This window comes from Argiope bruennichi, chromosome 9, assembly GCF_947563725.1.
Source record: "Argiope bruennichi chromosome 9, qqArgBrue1.1, whole genome shotgun sequence".
Taxonomy (NCBI): Eukaryota; Metazoa; Arthropoda; class Arachnida; order Araneae; family Araneidae; genus Argiope; species Argiope bruennichi.
The window spans coordinates 84,191,956-84,212,987 of record NC_079159.1 but is presented as its reverse complement, the minus strand read 5'-3'; positions in this window follow the sequence as shown (position 1 = coordinate 84,212,987).

Sequence of the window (21,032 nt, the reverse complement as noted above, 5' to 3'; positions counted from 1 at the left end):
AAGCGAGTTAAAAGAATGAAAGAAATTCATTTGATATTTCAGGACATTTTATTAAAAATGTTATCAAATATGCTATAAATTAATAAACTCCAGAAAAGTTTAGATGTCAAAAACTTAATTGTATTTTTTTTAATTTTATTCCTAATATTAGAATCCTCATTTTCTTTTTAACTTTTATTTTGAAAAAAACTAATAGATTAAATCATTCATAGTAAATAATAAAATAATAAATTATAAAATTATAAATGTTCAGCAATCAATCAAAATAAAAGTAGGCTTAGAAGTAGATTTTCCATTTTCCTTTTTTTTTTTCCAGTTAGAGCTTCATTACAAGGAGTGCGCCTTTTTTCTCCCAAAAACCTATGAGCTAAAATACAAATTAAATATTGAGAACAAAATTAATTTATTACCAAATGTTATGTCCTTACACCCCTTCGAAGAATGTTTCTAACAGTATTGTGAAATGGGCTTTAAAATTACTTTGAAACCTCCTATCAGTATGGAATTTCTTTGGATTTTCTTTTAATGAAAAAATTTGAAGCAATGATGCCTAAACATTTACCCTACAAATTCGCAAATTTCTATTTACTGGTCGATCAGCTCTTTGTCTGGAATTCTAGGATCTTCCATTTTGTCTCGAAAGACTTGTTCAACTCGTTGAACAAAATATTCAGTTCTGACAATTTGAATCCTTGTCCCTATTCATCGCGAATGCTTATTATTTCATTTCTTCCCTGATTTGAAGAATTATCTAGAATTCTAAAATAAAAATTCCAAATCAATGAAAAGAGTCAAAGAAGCATTAAGACTCATATCATGGCAAAGGTTGTAATGATTTTCGAAGAAGGGTTTGGAAACCTAATCCACTGATATTACAAATGCTTTTGTCTTCATGTCAAAAAGTATTGTACAAAAAGTGTTAGTAATAAATTAATTTTGTTCTCTATACTTGACTTTTTTATGGTCTATTGGAGTTGTTGTTGCTTTTTAAGTAGAAAAAAATCTTCTCTACAAATAGTCTATTTTTTATATCTAGATTTCATTTTAAAAATTAAAAAAATAATACTCTTCTATCGCAAATTTCAAGTTATCATGCGTGAACATTATTTTTTTAAGTTAAGTGCTATCAATCCGACAGAAAACATCATTTTCTCTCATTCCTCATAATTCGCAATTACCAACATCATGAAAAGTGATGATTTTTTACCATCTCAATATCAATCGAGTTCTAAATTTTTTTTATTTCCAATTTCCTTTTTTTTTCCCTACTCCCATTTTCTTCTCCGTGTTTCTTATGGCTATAACATCTTACGATACAGCCCTTTATTGACCGGACAAGAGTATTCGGTACATGGCGAACATTCGCGCCAAGTTGTAACTTTTTGTTGGCGATAAGTCGCCAAATGGGACAACCTTCTTAATCCTAAAAGCGAAAAATTGATGCCTCAAAAGAGATAAATCGCCAATTTTCTGTCCGTGCATTTTGAGGCTTCAAAAACCTCAAACTAAAATAACATCGTGTTCTCACTTGATAACAAACCTCTTAGAAGCTTTCAAATGTTTTATATTCTTTACTTATCCATTTTTGAGTACTAATGGTTAATATTTCCGAATAATATTCCCGTATCCTTTAAAATTAAAAATTCCTAGAAATTATGCAATTGCCAATAAATACCAATTATATACAAACTAAATCCAAACCAATGGAAAAAGGCAAAATATAAACTCCTAAATACTTCAGAAATAAATACAAGCTTCAGGACATTGTGGTATAATCCTATCTCAGCAGAATTTCAGTTAAAGAAGTTTCGATGGTTGAACACTTTCAGAAAGTTAATTAGAAATGACTCCAGGATTTTCTGTCCCGTAAACATGCTGCACATTAATCCTCTTACCAAAACTCCGAGGTAACTAATTAAACGCAAGGGTTCTGTATTTAATGACCGGATCTGAAATGTTTCAAAATAAATTTTGTGTTCCTAAGATAAATGAGCATACATTCGTCATGCGTGATTAAAGAGTTTATTCGATTTTTCATGGATTGAGGAAAATTTTATTCTTTTTTTTACACTAAAACTGGAAAGAATATTTCCCAATTTTTAATCTGCGTTTAATAAACAAATATGTGATGTTTTATTAATAGCTGTTTTTATGAAAAAAAATCAATAAATTCCTGGATATAAATAAATCACTGGCATAGCTAAGATCTAAATCTAGAATCTTTTTCAACACATTAGCGAATAGTAAACTTTTTGATAAGCTTCAAAAATACAAAGTACCAATACTGGTGAGCGTTATTCTATATATATATATATGCATATGTACCATCTGAGGGAAAATTTTTAATTAAAGAAAAAAAGACAAACTAATTTGTGAATAGACCACTTAGAAATTATTTCAAAGTACATTATTATATCAAAAGATGAAGTTTATATAGAAATACTTGCTTTTGCAGACCAGTTTGTTGATTATAAGAATAATGGTGTTTTGGAGAGGGGGGAATTTGGCATGTTAAACTATTTATATGGAATGAATTTATTTAAAATTCCATTTTATTGTTTGATCAGAACTGAAAATACGAGTTTGATTTGTAGCCTATGAGATGCGGGAGGATAGAACCTGGGACCTTGTCGTTCGCAATACAGTAACTAAACCATTATGCAAAAGCAATTGCTCGTGCAGCGTAGTTGTTAACTGGCTTATATGCTATTCACCGCAGACTCTCCCTCCAGTGAGTCGGAGGTGAGACGAACGATATGGCTGTTGAGTGGTGATGTAATATTATCTGTTGTCTAATGAGCTTGTACCCATTTGAGTAGCGCCAAGCGTTATGGCGAGCGTGTGTTAGGTGAGTGGTTGCTGCGTCAAGTGAGTCTGACGACTTTGGTTTTGCTGCGGCATTTTTGTGTTGCTGCGTCAAGTGAGTGTGACGACTTTGTGTTGCTGCGTCAAGTGAGTCTGACAACTTTGGTTGCGGGTAGATGACGCCACAACCGCTATACGAAGGTTGAAGGTTCATCGTCCGAGTCACCAATGTAGTGGTATGGGATGCGCGAGGATAGAACCTGGGACTTGTGGTTCGCAGTCCAGTAACTTAACCATGATACCAAAACAATTGTTCGGGTAGCAGAGCTGTTAACTGGCTTATATGCTATTTACCACAGATTCAATCAATGCACTATCATTTACTACTCGTGCAAATTAAAAAGTATTTATGTTACCATTAAAGCTCGATTGTCGTTAAAGTGCAGATTACCGAGCAAATCTGAAGATTAATCGATTTGACTCCATTAAAGTGCGGAATCAAGAGTTTCCCGCAGTATAATTATTAATGTGCACATTAGTATATTGCGTATTCGTTAAAGTTCAAAGGTCTGTTTATCTCATTCGCTTTCCCTAATCCTTCCCTCGCAAGGTTTTAAAAAAGGTGACTGCAAATCTAAATGTGCGACGAACAGATGTGCTTGTCTCATATATCAGTTGCCATGCAATTCGAAGTGTCACAGAACTTTAGATTCAACTAATAAGTAAACATAATTTTATCATAGGTTTCACAAATTCCTTTCCTAAACTGTAATATTATGGTGAAAGCTTATAAGCCAATTAACAACTACGCTACCCGAGCAGTTGCTTTTGTATCATGGTCATGTTATTGGGCTGCGAACCACAAGGTCCCAGGTTCTATCCTCACTCATTACAAACTGCCACAATATATTAAACCACTTGATTCTGTATGTTAGTTTTTTAATTGATTGGTGATTGATTCTATTAAAGCGAATCAACTTTATTGTTTGCTTGGTTGTATTAACATGATTCTTTAGATGTCGGAAAATAAATACATAGCATTATGTCAATTTCTGTCATTGCAATAATATTTTAAACAGTTTGATTCTTTGAATTGAAGTTTTTCAACTGATTAATGACTGATTCTATCAACCAATGTGTTGATTGTTCGACTGTCTTAACTTGATTATTTAGATATCAAAAGCCTGTTCCTTTTAACGACATCAAGAGATGCATAAAAGCCATTCTAAATTTGGAATGGCAATCAGAATGGGACAGAAAAGAGGTAACTAAGCTTCATTCTATTAAATATTCCATCGAATTTTGGCCTAGTTTACCTAGCAGGAAATTGGTTACAATTATTACTCGTTTAGGAATTGGCCATTATAGACTTACACATAAACATTTGTTGTTGGGGGATCCCGCCCCTCGATATACAATTTGCCAATCCCTAATGACAGTTCGACACATTCTTATAGATTTCCCACCTTTTAATTCTCAAAGAGTTCAATGTTTTCATTCGCCTCATCTTGTTTTAAAAGACATCCTTAACAAAGTTCCTCATCCTCATCTTTTTACCTTTTTAAAAATGATAGGACTCTTCTATTTTATATGAGTATTGTTCATTCTCTTTTAATCCTTCAAATCTTTACAACAGTTTTTTCCCTCTCAAGAACAGAGTATTTATGACAGTGAGCAGAGGCTTTGAATAACCTTTTAAAATGTGACCATGCACCTTTTTAATGAACCATATGTTTGCATATACCTTATGGTTGGCGCTGCATAATCAGAAAAGTTTTCAGAGCCAGTAAACTCTATCAAACTCAAACTTAGATATCAAAAAATAAATAAACAAGTTAAACATACAGAAACGTTACTGTTGTTCCAGCAAAGATCTTATTTTCACTTTAAGGAGTGCCTATTAAGTAATGCGCAGCTTATCTAGATAATCTGAGAAATGGAACAATTTTCCGCTTTTTAATGGATAACTCTAATTTATGTGCTAATTATCTAGCTAATCTGCAGATTAACTGCTTTCTGCACTTTAGGGGTGACATTTATACTACGAAATAACAGTTGGAATGAAAATATTATTTCATAATTACTATCCAAATATTCAATTTTAAAATAATTGATCATCTTATGTATAAAAAGCATTCACTTAGGCTTATTTCCATTTTGCAATTATCATAAAAATTATCTTGATGACCGATAAGAAAATAATTTCTTTCTCCCACTTTTATTTCAAATCTGCTTTACTTAATCGCTTTATTATTCCTTCATATGTATATGAATAGAAGGTAACTGAAAAATTAATTTCCATATTATTGCTCAGTAAAATTAATGTTTCAAAGAAAATGCTTTATTAATTTAATCTTAAACTATTCAAAAAATAAATAAATGGTGCCGTCATATATAACTACGCGATAAATGACTAAATATTACAACAACAATACCATCGCATCATTCTAAGCATTCCGATTTATTTATTTTAACGAAATAACATATTGTACTCTTACAGCAATAATGAAAAACATAAATTTGGTTTGTCACAAAAGTTTTAAAATACATTCTCAAGAATTGCCTATTGATATCGATCAAACACAGCTAAAGTTAAAGGATCTTGCAAAACTCCAGTGTGTAATCAACTTAACAAGCTGCCTTTATACATAAAATGGATCGACTGTGCGAATGAGTGAATTCACAAAATCTATATAGACAAATGTGATTAGTGACTCTGAGCAGATAAATCCAATAAAGGCATCACTTAATAATAAAAAAAATTCTAATTTTCTTCATAGTATTATCATAGATACTTCACCATTTTTAAGATTTTTGTTTTAAGATAAAATTTTTGATAAATAATAGTTCCTGGTCACTTTTTAGTAATTAAGAAAAGTATGTTCTCAAAAACAGTTGCTATTTTCTATCTTTCTAATCTTAAGTATGCCTTACAGTTTATTACTTGACATATTCAATCGATCAGCTATTGAATAATATGTCTAGTAATGAACTAGACATATTATTCAGCATTTTTATAGAAAATATTGAATAATATTTATATATTAGAAATATTATTAAATATCATTTAATTCTTTTTTCAAATTCAGTGCTACTTAGCTGATTTCATATGGATTCAAATTCATGCTATATGCTCGCAAATTGTGACGCACCAATTAAATATTTGAGTGAACTGAATTTTAAATGAGGATTAAAAAAATAATTATCAGAGCCACAGAAGAAATTCAGATGTTACGATTGGTGATACGAACGATTATGCTTTTCATGACAAATTTAACTCACTTTATAACGCTAATTCGCAAATTGTACAGACTAAGTCTATAGCAAAGGATACCGACGTGCTCTGATTGGTTGGCCTTGGCATCTTTTTGCCAAAAAGATGCCATACCGAAATATATTTTTATAAAAATAAATAAAATTTGTGAATTTATCTCCCCTTCCTATTTTTTACGGTTTACATGTAATATTAATCTGGAACACATATTCAGCAGAAAAGATCAGATCCTGAAACCTAAATTCAGGAAATATAAAAATTACAATTTATTAAAAATATTTTGTGTGTGTGTGTGTTTCTTCTTAATATTATTTTGATATAACTAAAAAATTAGCTACGAAATCACATATTCCGTTAAAGCTTACATATTTATACGTGTTAGGCATTAAATAATCATCTCCCCATATGTAGTTGATGGGAAAGTAACAAACGTTCAGCAACAAGTTTCAATGACTGCATGAATTATCTAATAAAGGCACGAAAATCATTGAAAAATAAGAATTATTTCATTGCTGCATCATATGTTAAGCAATTACTTTCATGTAGTTTTTATACTTCTGTGCATAAACAACATTAGTTACTTGTATTACTAGTATTATTAGTAATATTTATTATTATTAATTAGTATTAGTAGTATTACTAGTAATATTTAGCGAAAACAATTATATTAATAAAAATTAGATCGTGTTGATATTCACTCGTATCTTCCATAAAACTAATGAAAGGTACAAGGTTTGAGCCAAATAAGCGAAAACTACACTATTATGAGTGCAAAACATTGCCAAAAAGATGCCAAGGCTTAAACCAATCAGAGCACGTCGGTATCTTTTGCCATAGACTTAGTCTGTACAATTTGCGAACTCGCCTTTATAACCACTCACTAAGTAATCTCATTTCCATGTCATTACTCTATTCACTCATTATGTTCGGAGACCTTTGAGTTCAAGAACTCCACAATTCTCCCCTCAAATCGACAAATAGTTGAATTCACTTTATTAGTTAGATTCAAGCGCTATGAATAGAACAGATGAAAAGTTAATAAAATACAGCTGTTTAAATTTCTATTCCATTTTAAAATTTGAAAATGCTTGTTGAAATAACCTTGCATATCAAAATAAAATGAAAAGATTTACATAAATAAATTAAACTCAATCCATATTTGGTTGACATGTTACCAAAGGTAACTAATTAATCTGCATCATCCATCACTCAATTATTATTTATTTACAGAACAACATTTAACAAATGCCAGGTATTCTCTGTTTCAGAACATTCTTCCAATTTTTCGAACTCTTACCTTCAGACAGAATGCGGGATATCCATTGATTTTGAGCTTTGCTGATGTGATACCTCTTCCTTTCAAGGCCGGGGGCTTAAAGATGCCCGATTCGATCTTCTTGCTCGAAGGAATATCATTCAAGGGGAAAAACTCGTCAGCACCTATTCTCCTAAATGTCACCCTTCCCTGGCATTTCCTCTCGCCTGCTGCCATAGCAGGATAAACAAACCCTGCTGATTTAAAAATCACTGAAACGGCCGAATATTTTAAAGGATTGGTATATCAAGAAATACTGAATAAAAGTATTTATTTATTTGAGCAATTGTTTACTAAAGACAGAGATGTCAAAATTGTTATAGAACTATAGGTGCTGTAATCCATACTACATTACGCAGAAATGTTTTTTGACCGACTTCTTTTAGAGTTTTTTTTTGTTGTTGTTGTTAAGTTTGATTAACTATTATTCAATGAAAAATAAAAATTGTATTTTCGTCTTAATGAAGGTAAATTCAACAAAAAAAATTATTTTCTTTTTAATTCATTCCAATTTCAAAAAATTTCCGAATATTTTTTGATTGTAAGAGAATAATTAAATATCATTTAATGAAAAATAATATCATGACGATTAAAAGAAATATTCAAGAGCGATATTACTTTGTACTTATAAACCAACCATTTGCAATAAAATATTTTAATTAATATGGTTTATTCTACAATTTTCTTTATATTTCAATTTTAAGCTCGTGAAATGATTTTCAGCAGCGGAAATGTTTTAAACTCCGCTTCAAAGAAAAACATACTGTTGAAAATATAAACCAAGTAACAGGAAGATTTTCGTTTCTTCCGTGAGCCCTTTCTCTCACATCTTTACAGTTTTAATCTGGTCCAATATATTCTGCCCTAGCGGAAATCTTGGTGCCACTCCGATCCACTACACACAGAATGTATCCTGACTTCCTGTTTCCATATGACCAATATATATATATATCTTGGTCATATATATTGTTACAAACCTGTAATTTTGCTTCCCAGCTCAAATAGAGTCATCGTAAGAAAGAACGTTGTACGATCTGTCCTGTGCGTGCTGAGCGGGTGCCGCGTCCATGACCTCAGAGTTTGGCGACAAACTTGGTGTATTTGGTGACTTTGGCGACAAAATGGATAATGCTAGAAACTTCGAGAATTTTGTCGATCTGTCCATTAGGAACTGAGATACGCCTGATTGGTGTAAAAGATTTTTGCCCTGCCTCCTGGAACTATAAAAGACCGGCGCTCTCAAGCTATCGGTGATTGGAGTAGTCGGAGTCACCGACAAGTAACGAGTCTTTGAGAGAACAGCGAAACAATGGCGAATTACCAGCGTTGCGTGGAGCGAGTACTGAACTGCTGTGTGCCGAATCCAGTTGTCTAATGTGGAGGCAGCGTTATATATTGTGTGTAGTAGCAAGTTGTGAGAAGTAGTGAGTCGGCAGCTAAAGCGAGAGAAAACAGCAAGAAGTTCAGCCGTTTGGAGAGACCGTAGAGCGAAGCTCCGAGGAACCCCTATCCTTCTGGATTCTGTCTGGTCGCATCGCGTGATGAGGACGATTACTACTTGTGGGCTACTGTCTGCTAAAGTGTGCTGCTGTGTGCTGGCCTGTATTCGTCTCGGCTGTAAATATTTGTCATCTTTGTGTACTCGTGCTCTTCGTGTAAATAAACGTCGTCGCTGTTTCCTACTGAGGCCTGCTGATTGTGTTCTCTTCACCATATACCCACTATCAAAGAACAAAGAACCCGACGGCAGTGTAGGTGAAATATATATATATATATATATATATATATATATATATATATATATATATATACAGAGAGAGAGAGAGAATTTCCAAGAGCGTCTTCCGATGTCTCTCCTACTTATGCCCATTACCTTAACTCAGGCGACGTCCTGGCATCAGCGCGTCTTCCTCGTAATATGGGCGTTACGGGTTCGAGTCCCGGTTCGGGCATGGTTGTTCTTCTTCTGTGTTCTATCTGTGTTTTAGTTTGTTAAAATATTTACTTCCGAAATATAAGAAAAATATGATGCATCCATCCTTTCTTAGACCAGTTTATACATCATATAACTTAATATATCTACTCAAGTTCATAATTTCGAAGACTCTCTTTATCGAGAATTTTGAACTACATTCATTTACGTCTGCGCGTGCGTACATACTTCAGTCCTCTGTATGTCAAACTATTTGAAAACCTGGCACAAACATACATGAGAATTGTAATTTTATAATTATACTTTTTCAACACAGGTATGTAGTTACTAATTATAAATGCAATTAGATTTGGAATGCCCATCGCAGCAACGGAATAAATGCAGCACAAGTTATGACATAAATTTATTGATGAGAGGGAATTTTTTGTTCAAATGAACGTACAATTACGTTGACTTCCTCATTTTTTTTTTGGTTCATAGCCTTTTGATACATGTTTTATATAAAAGCTATTGCAACAAAAATAATAGCGAAATAAATAAAAAATATTTATCTGCAAGCATCATATATGTAATGATAACTCTTAGTCTAATTTAAGTCTTAATTAATTTCCTAAATTTTATTTTAATTTAGCCCATATTGTCTTCATTCTAAAATGTTCAGTTACTTTGTGATCTAATTCAATTTTTTATTTAATTAATTCAATACGCGCTCTTCTGTAAAACTGCTCACTTCATTAAGTTCTCACATTCCGAGTGAAGAGATAAAAATCCTTAATGCTTATCATATTCTTTTGAAGATACCTAAATTTCCCTTTCCTAAGACTACATGTGTCAAAGACCTCCCTATCGGAATTCCATAGTAAAAACGACTGAAGGGAAAATTTCGATCTCTTTTGCTCTTCTGCACTTGTATCGCGATGTAAACGGACATCAGTTTTATCATCGCTTCTTTTACATAATATACCTCTAGTGATGAAATGAATTGAAGTTTTTAAAATTTCAAAAGTTTCTTATATTTGGCCACGCAACTGCTAAAATACGTTTACATATATATTATGTTATATGTATGTTACATATAAATTATGCTCAATCAAAATAAGATTGGATAAGAAAAAAAAACTTTTATTCTGCAGATGCGAGCAGTAAATATTCAGATGGCTGAATTACCATCAGCGTGACAGCAATTCCTTGTATGTAACTTAAGAATGAAATATTAAAAGGTATGCTGTTTTACCATCATAGGAAATAGGAAATCAAACATAATGAATACAAACAAACAAAAGTATCCGTGTAGTCTCGAACCGATGACCTGTCAATGAGCAGCCAAAGATGCATCCATTAAAACTTGCCGACACGCTCAAAGTTCTTCAGAGTATGACATTATAAAGTCTAGAATACTTTAGCAACTAAAATGTGATAAAATATCGCATCTAAATTAAATACTTGAAAAAAAATATGCCATAAAAATAAAATATGAATGTCTAAACTATAGAGATAAATTCGCAGAATGCATAATTGAAGGAAGATAACGTGTTACAATAGATGGCTAAAAAAGTTACAGAATGAATGCATTCTTTAAAGTTTAAAAATGCCATGATAAAGATCGTTTCGTAACGTAAATTTCGTTTTTAAACCTAGCACATTTTCAATTCTTTTTTTTTCCGAATCCCTTCATATATTTTTTTACTTCATTCGAGAATATAAAAGATGCCTTAAATCTTTATTTTTGAAATAATCCTCTTGAATACGCATTGCCCTAATAAATATTCATGTTGTAAATAAAGAATTAGAGGCGGGATTTTTCGCCCGGTTTAAGAAAATACGAATTCTTTTTATAGCAAGTTTTATCACAATTAAATAAAGCTTTTGTTATGTATTCATTAACGAATGCATTAAAGTGTTCAGTAAGGCTGCAATGCTCTAAAATTATTACACTTTAAAAACATTTTTTTGCAGTTAAATGTGTGAATGAGTTGCAAATAATTTTTTACAAGCATTTTTCTTTTTTCGTTGATAATTTACCTTGAAGGTTAATGGAGGCAATAAGCAAACAAACTCATTTGTTTAGTTATTTGTCATTAGCGTCTTTAATCGTATTTGCATTTCATTAGCTATATTTGTTTCTTCCCGCGTTTTTCAAACTAAGAAACCGTCTAAAAGCCGTAATTAATGTCGTTTTGTTTCTTACCAATTATTCTTTGAATCTCGGTATTTACATAATGTTGTTAATACAATGCAACTTTATTAAACTAGCCGCCTTCATTGATGAATAATTTGTACATTATATTTAATAATAAGCAATTTCAATGACCTGCATCTTATCACATCAAATAAAATCACTGCTTTAAATTACATCTGCGTATTAAACATATAGCAATCTTGTTGGCTAAAGTAGGACCATACTGTTGTTGTTTCTTATAACACTTTTCATAGACAAGCTCGCTGACATCGACAGCGATTTTAAGCCGAGTGAGCGTTTCTTGTTTTCAGTAGCACCATCTAGAGCTAAAAACATATGTTAGCTACACATGCGTCACATTCGCTTACATAACCCCTTTTACATGAGAGCACATTCACACACATCATAGAAATAACACATATGAAGAATAACCTTTCCCGAGCCGGGACTCGAACCCGGGACGGCCAGATCATGGGGAAGACGGGCTACCCCTGTGCCAGGACGCCTGCACGTGAACATAAAGTGGCAAAATTAATGAACAGGTAAAATAGGCGAAATCAGTTCAGTTGTTGAGACTAGACACTGTGGCTAGGGTTTGCAATACCGGTATACCGGGATACCGAATACCGGTATTTTGAGCTATTTGCACGATTTTGTAATACCGGTATTCACAGGTTTAAATACCGGTTTTTCGGTATTTACTAGAAATTTTTAAAATTGTCTCCACTAAATGTTCAGGAATCGCCAACATAGCAAAATACTATACGTTTTTGCTTTTATATCCCCCTAATGGACGTAATTAATTGCTTAAATCTAAATTAGCGAAGCATGGATTATCCCTGAAAGAAAATATTGTATCCATAGCGACTGATGGAGCAACAGTTATGAACAAAGTTAGAAAGTTGATTGGTGCAAATCAGCAATTGTGTTATGCTGATGGAATTCAATTAGGAGTAATAGATATCAAAAAATAAAGAACAAAAGAATCCAAATACTGTAGATATAGAAACTTCGGATTCCAACTTTGAAGAGAGTAAGAGTAAGAGTGAGTGATATTGACAATGAAAATAATGACAATCTCATTGCTGAAGAAGATATTTTTAATGAGGATGAAATATTAACCAATCACGAATTGCTTCTTATAGTTTATAAAGTTCAAAAAATTGTTAAGATATTTAAACGTTCCCCTATAAAAAATGACATATTATTAAAATATATACTAACTGAAAATAAAACAGAATATATGTTAATATTAGATTCTAAAACACGTTGAAACAGTTTACTCCTAATGATGGAACGATTTTTGAAACTGAGAAATCAAATTCAAAAAGCAATAATCGACTTCAACTCGTAAATTAATTTTTCAGATAGTGAATTCGACTCAATATCCAGAACTGCATCAGCTTTACTTCCAATAAAACGGACTGTTGAGGCATTATGTCAGAGAGATTCTAATTTATTAACAGCTAATGCAACAATAAATTTCATGTTGCAGTCACTGAAAGAACAGCAAACATCACTATCTGAAGAATAATATATTACATTGAAAAATCACACAGTTGAAAGGCATACCGAAATAGAAAATGTTTTATGGTATTTACTTAATTATAATCATTTTAAAAATGAAAAAGAAAAAGAAGAAAAGAAAATAACCAATTCAAATCTGATTAAGTTTATAGTAAATTTTCTTAAATGTTTTTACCCACAAACCTATACACATTCATAAGAATACGGTTCACTTATCGAAGATTATGATGACATCAATGTCAATAGTGAAAATGAATTGTCTCTTGAACAAAAATTAGAATTAGCGATAGATAAAAAAAATTTCAAAGAACCAAACTACAACACAGAAATCAGCTATATCAAAAACCACCCGACGAGAAATCGATTTAGTTGAAGATGAGGGATATAAAGGTAAATACTTGGAAAAAGTATATCGCTCATTCCTAACAATACCACCAACTAGCGTAGATGCCGAAAGAGCGTTTTTGACAGCTGGTAATTTTTGCACAAAATTACTTTTCAGGCTTAATGGTAGTACAATTGATGCATTATGTTTTTTTATCAAATTTTGAAAAAATTTTATTAGTACCACAGACTGAATAGTGATGTTTACACTTTTTTTATGATTTAAATAAATAAGATGTTCCTTTACTTTTTTGCGACTCTTTATATACTGTTATATTTTATAAGTTACAAATTATTTTTGTAACATTTACACTCTCTAATGAAACTGGCAAATAAAACAAAGAAACACCTGTGTTTTCTTTATTTTTCTAAAATTTCTAATACCGGTATTAAAACCGGTATCCCGGTATTAAGATCTGAAAAATACCGAATACCGGTATTGAAATTTTGGTCCGGTATTGCAATCCCTAACTGTGGCAAAGCTTTATTTTGTGATATTTATCGAAATAAGAGGGTTTCGGTGGATATATCAATATTGATGACGTAAGTAAAGGTCATGGATTTTCATATGAAATGTAAATTGACGAAATAAGTATAGTTTTTCGGTCTGGAGAACTCTGCCGCTTTTCTCCTGGTAGAAAAAATGCACTGTAAAGCAACATTTTTGAGATTTATATCCGAAATAGGAGAAGATGGAAAGCAAGCAGTCATTGATGACATATATACTAATCAAAAGCTTTCCTGGGAAACAAAACTTAATAAAATTGAACTAGGGACTAGAGCTGGGGAGTTGGCTTGCCCAATTGTTTTAAATAGATGAAAAGTTTCGCATTTTAAACATATTCAAATCTTTATGGGTAAAGGCTTTTTTCTTTTGGTGAAAACAAAGTGTTTAGTCTACAAAATTTTGACATTGAGATTTTGATGATCCTCAGCGACACAAACATTCCGAGAAAATCCTTTTTGAATTTTGCCTGTTCTATTTATGAACTCAGATGCTCAAACATGAGAACGAAACTAGATATGTGGTCTCCGAACTAAAACTGGGAACTAAGTAATTCAAAGCGAAATATTCAAAATAAATGAATTGCGATGTATGTTTCCACCAGAACACTACATTAGTCTATCTAATGTCCCCATACAAACGCGATAATTCACGCATATTTTACTAGAAATATGATATTTACGGACTTGAAAAGGTATTCAAAAATGCTGAATAGAGTAATTCATAAGTGGCACAAAGTGCTTACTCGATTTTCATCCCCGTGCCACTAAACCGAACGCAGAACGAGATCACGTTGCTTTAGTATACAAGAAACTAGCATTAAAAAAATTTTCAGTGTTTTTTTTTTTCGTATACATATTTGCATGCTATATCATCTCTCGTAAAAATAAATTAGAATTCGTGTGCATATATATGTTGGGAAATCTACAATGCAGATAGTGTGATTGATCTATTTGACAGAGCGGTTAGACCAAATTTGGTTCAAATATACTTTCGAGATTGACTATGAGCTTTTCGGAGTGAGATTTTCAATTTTAAATTATTTTGTTATTAAAATCTTATTTAATAAAAAAAATAACTAGAATTTGGCTATTTTCCGCTATAACACAACTAATTTTTACTCTATTTTAATATTTAAATTTTTTCTTTTTAATTATACAAAATTCGATGCCAAAGCAAAATCTCTAATTTTTGAAAATATTTTTAAAATTCGCCTCTTGTTACCTCATCAACTTCATATTCCTACATTATATTCATTTTCTGAATACTTTGAAGTAATAATAAAACGTGAATTATTTAAGAACTTGGATCTAATGACCTGTGGACAGTAGACATTGCAATTCTTTTTGTAGCGAATTTGAAATGGGCGAGGATAGAACCGGACCTTGTGGTTCACAACCGAGGAACATGACCACAATACAAAAGCAATTGCTCGTGTAACGTAGCTGTTAACTCCCTTATAAGCTTTCACCACAGACTCTCTTTCCAATGAGTCGAGCGATATGGCTGTTGAGTGGTGATGTATGTTTTTAGCTGTTGATTCTAATGCGCCTGTACCCATTTGAGTAGCACCAAGCGTTATAGCGAGCTTGTGTGGGTGAGTGGTTGCTGTTGCTGATGCGCCAAGTGAGTCTGGTGGCTTTGTGTTGCTGCGTCAAGTGAATCTGACGACTTTGTGTTGCTGCGTCAAGTGAGTTTGACGACTTTGGTTTGCTGTGGGTAGATGACGCCACAACAGCTGTACGAAGGTTGAAGGTCCATCGTCCGAGATCACCAAGGTAGCGAATTGGTATGAGCGAGGATAGAATCTGGGACCTTGTGGTTCGCAGCCGAGTAACATGACCACAATACAAAAGCAATTGCTCGTGTAGCGTAGCTGTTAACTGGCTTTCACCACATTTTCATCATCGTTTTCTACGTAAAAATAAAACGTACTATCTAGTAAGCATAGTTTCAATTAAGTTTTTAAGCTTATTTTTTTTGTAATTACAAATAAGATAAAATATATAGATCTATATTGAATTATAGTTATTATTCTCATATATTTTATTAGAATTTTTCAATTCAACAAATAAATTATTGGATTAATTGATATTTAAATATTGCCCCCATCTTATTGAAGGTGAGAAAAGTGATAGAAAAAATTTGTCAGGTATATATTACAAAAATCATAACTAAGATAAAGTATCTGAAATAGTAACAGCTAGTTACATGTCTGTCAATATTGGAAACTTAGAAATAATTGCGGGAAACCATCAAGACCAAGTTATACACAAAAAAATGCATAAGAACCTTTTTGAAACTTCGGAATCCTTGCGAATCACTTGGTACGCTGTTATAAAAAAAATGTGGAATTGCATTCAGATTGGAAATCATATGACTCAATTCCTTTTTTCGGAGATTCTTATTTGCTTTAAGCAGAACAAGTAAACAATATTATTTAAATGTATTTCCGAATTTGATATTGTATATATTTGTGAATGTAAATTCGATTACTTAGAAATGCAACAAGCAAAAAAATGTGAAATTTGGTATTAGAATTTGATACAAAAATATTGATGTATTTTTATGTCAGGTTTCAGGCTGAAAAGTTTGAAGAAACGAAATAGGCAGATTTTATTTTCCATCACTCATACGAAGAGTTTTTTTTAACAGAAAACTCCCTATATTATGATAAAATGCGAGGAAATTAAAGGGAAAGAATACTATCTTCGTTCAAACGCTTGACAGAATATATCATAACTTAATTCCGTATTTATACCTACTCTGTAACAATATAAAGTATACTTTACATATTTTATAGATATTGTTACAAAGGGATAAAAAATAGCGACGAAAAATAAGGATATGAGAATACGTCGTTTTCCTTTTCAACATATTGGACAATTATTGATGCAATTGATATTATCTTTCTGGAAATGAAAGCCATTGCGCTTTTATGATTTACGACTTAGTTACTATACTTACGACTATAAATTACGACTTAACTAAAAACTCTGAACTAAATTCAATCAAACTTTGCTCATTTCAAAGGAAAGAGGCTGTAAATTTTTTTAGAGGCAAAACTTAGTAAAGTATTCAATTAATTAGAAACTAATCGAAATTTTGTTGTTTCTTCAGTAATCTCTAAAAAAATTATTTTGGAAGAAATGTTTTTTTTATTACAGCTTTTACTGCATTAAAAGCATCAGTTTTCCTTCAAAGCAATTTTAATTCGGTTTTTATTAATTTTTCAAAAATTTAATAATTGAATAGACACAAACTATTTTGAGAAAAGGAAATTAATAGATACTCAGTTGCTATGCAACGGTAATGCTATAAACTAATCTACCTATATATATATTTTTTTATTTCTCTTCTTTATATTGGAAATGTTTATATTGGCTTTAAAAGAACTCTAAAGTGTTTTTAATTAGATTAAAAGCATATCCAAAATCCATATTTACTGAATCGGCTGTGAAATAACAAATAAGAAATATTCTAATTGAGAAAAGTGCAGGATTTTAAATTATGGGAAATTTAGAATATTAACGATGTTTAAAAGAAAGCGAAAGTAAGAAAATCAAAGATCTTTTTACTCTTGAAGAATTAATATTTCTATTATTTTTGATCAAATGAAATAAACTTAAAGAAAAAGATTACAGACGAAGACTACTGCCAGAGGACATTAGAAAAGCTTTTGAAGAATACTAAAAGAAAAAAGTTAAAAGCTATGTATTAACACATTTATTTCAGGAACAAATATTGATATTTGATTTATTTTCCTTTTTAAATAAAATGTTTCAATTTAATTACTTTTCTCGAAACATTTATAAAAATATTTCTTATATTTTAGCATTTGTGAATAAAGCTTGAAGTATTTATAAAACTAATTTTGATCATGAATAAAATCAGCTATAGCCGATTTTTAATTGAATAGCTATTTTTTTTTCAATTAAATTTTTTAATTTGAAGCTTCAAACGATAAAGTAGTTTTTTGTTTTATGATATTTTATAAGAAAATAATTTTAATATTAAAGTATTGGATATGAAAATATTTTATTCTTGGCAGATTAATATATGCAGAATACTAATCCCAACAACTAATATATAAATCGTTTGTAGTAGTTTGAGTAAATATATATATTAATAAAATATAGAATCTAAAATTTTTATGCAGACAATGGGTTCTATAAATCTTATTTACAAAATCTATTTTTTTTTTGAAGCTCTAATAAAAAGAATTTCTTCTCTTCTCTTCTTCCAATTTGAGTTACGAAAATATAAGTAACAATGCTTTATAAAAACGTGCTATTTTTTAATGCTCGATTGATTGTCTAGAGGAAAATATACTAATATCAGAGTTCCTTCAAACCTGATTGGCCTAAAATAATTAAATTAGTTGTTGATTATACTAAACTAATGATATTTAAAATAATTTACCTCAGACAGATTTGGTCGCACAAGACTGGGATGTTTCTGAGTTTGAAATTCGGAATGTTAAGAATATTGTACAGAATTTAATTCATAAAACCAAAAAACTGTATAAAATTTAAAATTCATAAATTTTTAGAAATGCAGTTATGGATTGAAACAAAATAAAATATTATTATTTACTTTATTAAAATCCATTTTAAAATAAAATTAGAAACTGAATTTTATGATAAATCTGAGAAATTTTTATAGAACAATCCTTTGAGATATGGTATAAATTACAAAAAAAAATATTCTGTAGTACACATAAGATATCAGTGTTGAACAATTCTCTTTTTGTACTCATACATTTGGAAAACAGGTTTGGTTTCAGAAAAAAAGTCATTGTATTAATTTAAGCGTAATAACTTTCATTTCAAATTATGCGAAAAATGCGAATTTTTGAGAAAATAACAGAAAATTTGAGGAAGCATAACATAATGAACAAAACGGTATAAAACTTCTATAATAATACGAGTTATATGACTATCAAAATGTGAAACCTAAAAATAACTTGCTGAAGCAGCCATTAATACCAAGAAACGTAAAATATTTTATTGAGGATTTTAGCGACGATAAATCTAGCTAGTCGTCAAAGACTCGTTATTAATGAATATGTATCATTAGAACAGCTACAATTGATAATTTTTTTTTCTTCTAATCTATGATTTCAATTGGTCTAATATTTTAAATTTTACAGTATCTGAAAAAAAACTATTTATTTTTTGAAAAGAAAGGAAAGAAATTGTTTAATTTCTTAGGTAGAAAACAAAGAATAATTGATTTTTTGGAAAGTCCTTTTTATATTGATATTGTTACGAATCTGTGAGGCGGCTGCCCAGCATAGTCGGTTCCATAGGAGGTCCCAGAGCTTGGCGACAAACTTGGCGACTTGGCAACGAATTTGGTGACTTTGGCGTCAAAATAGATTATACCCGAAACATCTATAATTTACCCGATCCGTCCAGTAGGAACGGAGATACGCCTTGAACGTTCCTGATTGGTTGAGAGGCGTCTAGCCCCGCCTCCTGAGACCTATAAAAGAAAGCAGTCCTGCGGCTGCCGGATGGTGGTGAACCAGTAGTCGAAGAGTGGTAGTCGGAAGCGACAGAAGAGAGTAGTTGTAAACCGGTGGTGAATTGGGTTGTGAACCAGTGGAGTCGAAGAGTAGTCGGAATCGACAGTAAAAATCTGGCCTTCCAGGGATAAGCGGAGCAGCGACGGAGTGAAGCTAGTGCTGAAATAAGCTATGTGCTATTGTCTGTAGTAGAGTTTTGTATGCTGCACGTCTCGGCTGAAGATAATCGTCTTCTGTGCTGTATATAGTTGTCGTCTTTGTGCTGTCCTGTGTGTCTTCGTGTAAATAAACGTCGCTGTTTTATTTTCTACTGCCGCCTGGTGATTGAGCGCTCTTCACACCATATAACTTCCACTATCCAAACGAACCAGCGGAAATTTCGTAACAATATCTTATAATTTGAAAATAAATTTAGTATTTTTTTCAACCACTATAAAATAATGCCCGTTAAATCTGTCGTTCTACAAACAGTATAAGATCGGTAAATTCAGAAAGAGATAAAATATAGTCCTTTAAATAATCGGCATTAATGGTCAGCTGTTGAAATTTTTGCAATCTTTTATAAACATTTGAAAATCTATTTCAGTTATGCATAAAATTTCCTTATATTAAGGAATATTTACCGCAATTTAATTCTCAAATAAAAATTTTAATATGTTACAATATTTTTTCTTAATCAAGTACAAAATACAAATACAAAAAATACAGAAAAATTGAAAAATATGCAAAAATTTCTGAGATATCAAAAATTTATAAGATTCATTTAACATTAAAAGCACCTTATACCTGAGGCAGTATAGCCATTTTTAACTCTTGCGCCATTTGCTCAAATAAAACAAACATCTTTAACATTGGAAGCACTATTTTGCAGGAACTTATTATTCTCAAAATTTCGGAAGGACTGCATAAAATTTTAGGAAGGTACTTTCATGGATTCTCGACATGAAATTACCTTCAGAGAAATTCTTGCCATTCAGGGAGAAAAGATAAATAAGCGTAATGGAAATATTTCGGGATAGTATTTAATTAACTACTTGTTAATACGATGTTGCATTTGGTAACATTCTAGTTAATTATCTTATACTAATTCATTAGCATCTTTTCCTTGGATGATGAAAGGGTCTTCTTAGTTTTACGGAATGCTGGATAATACTGTTCTCTCAGTTACTAAAGCTCTTTGATGAAATTTGTAATTACTATCTTTCGGAGAGGTACGAAGAAACATAATACTAATTGCTGTCTATAATGTTAGTTGTTCTTCTAATTCATTACCTAATTGTATTTTCCCAATATACTAAGTAATGGAAAGAAAACAAATGTTGTAATTGTAAAAAAAAAAAAAAATCATCCGATTTGGTCCAAATTTTAAGGAATCCTAAAAAAATTTTAGAAATTTAAAGAAAATATAAATAGTAAATAAAGAAAATATAATTTCTAAATAGAATTTTAGAAATTTCCTTTCTATTTTACTCTATTTCCGCCTGCTAGGACGATCACTTAAAAAACACAAAGAGCTAGGAGAGTGAGACTTGGGATATGGTTTTAAATCCTATATCATAAATTTCTTTCAAAATTCGGGT